At 38.1% G+C, this 2,500-nt stretch overlaps 2 protein-coding genes across 2 annotated transcripts in view; one reads left to right on the plus strand and one right to left on the minus strand.

Annotated features, from left to right (window-relative positions):
- LOC136832164 (uncharacterized) overlaps positions 1 to 430 on the minus strand; it is a 20,150-nt gene extending 19,720 nt beyond the window's left edge. Inside the window, exon 1 of the mRNA XM_067092890.1 lies at positions 1 to 430. This exon is cut by the window's left edge and continues 37 nt beyond it. The gene's annotated coding sequence lies outside the window, so the exon portion shown is untranslated.
- LOC136832162 (baculoviral IAP repeat-containing protein 7-like) overlaps positions 1 to 2,500 on the plus strand; it is a 99,847-nt gene that overhangs the window by 16,476 nt on the left and 80,871 nt on the right. The window lies entirely within an intron of this gene.

The following is a 2,500-nucleotide window of genomic DNA, read 5'->3' on the forward strand; positions in this document are numbered from 1 at the left end:
ACTGAACTGAAGAAGCTGTCTCGCCCAATTTATGACGTTTTGAGACAGCGTGGACGGAGCTTTCCTCGTGATGACATTTTTTGCACTCTCGTCGCCATAACCTTGCTCTTGCAGCGCCAGATGACTCTTTTTCCCAGTTGCGGTACAAAATACCCCGGAGCCAAGATGATATCGGGGTTAAACTGCATACCAGGCCGCGCTGCTACACACGGGATCAACTGAAATTACACGAATTACTACGACGTGTTTCATTGGTTAGCAATGTGGTTGTTAAGCTCGCTTTCTCTCCTTAAGAACTTTCTAATCAACTCTTTTTGTTTCCCGAATTTGTAGACTATTAATATCGGCTTTGTACAGCGTTTCCATCCTGGCTGCAATGGGCAGCTTTCTCTACGAACTTTTGATACGGAACTTATTAGTTTTGATTAGTCCAGGACATACAAGGCGATAAACTTAATGAAGAAAGTTTCGCAAGGTTTCTAAACACCTCTTCTCAAAAGCAGTGGTTTTCACTGTAACCAGGTTTCCGGGAATTTCCTTTACTTAGAATGTTTCCTCTTACGTTATTCTTTCCACTTTGTCGTGTATATATATATATATATGTGTGTATGTCTGTACTGTGTGTATATATGTATATATATATATATATATATATATATATATATATATATTTATATATATATATATATATATATATATATATATATATATATATATATATATATAGTTTCCTATATATATATTTCCTGAGTTGGTTCGGTTTTCAGCAAGTATGTTGGGATGAGGTTGCTGACCCTACTCCTTTCGCCAAGGATGTTCAAGATATCAGTATCTCTGGCGTCTGGTATTTCGGGTGATCAACCCATCCAAGTACTGATCAGGCCCAGTGCTCCTTAACTTAGCTGATCAGACGACCAGCGATGCAGGGAGACGTCTATTGCGATACAGAGGCTATGATACCCGCCATGATTCGATTCCGAAGTGAGGTGAAGCAAAAGCTGCACGTTCTGGCGAATGCGCTGTCTTTGTTGACTAATGTAGCGACCCTGGTACCTGGTAATTATTCTATTGTGGTGGGTCAGAGTCAGGGTGGAAAAGGGCGTGAGGTTACTAGCCTGATACTAGAATTCACTGTTAAAGGTTGGCCTTTGTTTACTTTAGTAACTGAAAGATTATACAAGATTTAGCATTTCTCCTTATTTTCAATGAGCAAAGAACCGTACGAACAGAGAAAGCGTGTGAAAGTATTCTAGAATCTGTGTATACATCAGTAAACAGAGGATTCAAAAAGCATCATTTGTCCCACAACTGTTGATGTTAGGAGCAAAGTAATATGGGTTAATCGTCGCTCCACCATATTCCATCAGCTCCTTGGAGAATGAAGAAGCCCACAAAAATAAGTAAAAACAGAAAAAATGCCGTTTTTATACCCTTACAGAATTGCAAAACGGAATAGACTTGCTCCCGTCTACTTACAAAAAAAAATGAACTTTCATTGGTACTTAGGGTAACGTTGGCAGTATACATTTGAAAACCAAACCTTTAGTTACTCTATATCTGCTTTTTTGTTTTTAAGAAATTGCATTTTTAGTTGCCTTTTATATCATTCGTCAAGAAACTGAACTTTCAGATGCAGTCTACATCTTTTGTTAGTAAACTGAACTTTTCGTTAATGATCGTCTTATTATCACAGTTACTTTATTGCAGGAATAATGCGAATGCTCCAAATGTTAAGGTGTATTCATTGAACCTGTGAGTACAAAATAACCAAAGAGAGAGAGGGGTAATTTCTCACTTAAGGAAACCATCAAATATTCCTCAAACTTATGCAAATCGTTGGAATAATTCTTCCAGTTTGAAGGGGTCAGCGTCCAATTCATTTACACTGATTAAAAAGCAATTTAAACGTGTTTAACCATAAGAGAAAAATATGTTTTGAAAAACGTAGGCTTAATTCAAGGTAAAATTAGATGTCCCTAATTATGTCACGTGAATTCTTGCGAGCTTTGTAAATGAAGTACTTGGAACAAGCAGACGTGAGAAACTTCTGACAAACAGGTCACAATGATTTTTAATTTTCTGTAAAAGAAAATGATTGTGCCGGCTTTGTCTGTCCGTCCGCACTTTTTCTGTCCGCCCTCAGATCATAAAAACTACTAGGGCTAGACGGCTGCAAATTGGTATGTTCATCATTGGCACTCCAATCATCAAACATACCAAATTGCAACCCTCTAGCCTCAGTAGTTTTTATTTTATTTAAGGTTAATTTTAGCCATTATCGTGAGTCTGACAACGATATAGGACCGGCCACCACCGGGTCGTGGTTAAAGTTTCATGGGCCGAGGCTCATATGGCATTTTACCGAGACTACCGAAACATAGATCTGTTTTTGGTGGCCTTGATTATACGATTAACAGAAAACCCTCCGAAGAAACTTAGGCGCATTTTTTACTTGTTTACCACTTGTATCATCACGCTGTTATCTATCAGCGGTCTATAA

Source organism: Macrobrachium rosenbergii, chromosome 49 (assembly GCF_040412425.1).
Source record: "Macrobrachium rosenbergii isolate ZJJX-2024 chromosome 49, ASM4041242v1, whole genome shotgun sequence".
Lineage (NCBI taxonomy): Eukaryota > Metazoa > Arthropoda > Malacostraca > Decapoda > Palaemonidae > Macrobrachium > Macrobrachium rosenbergii.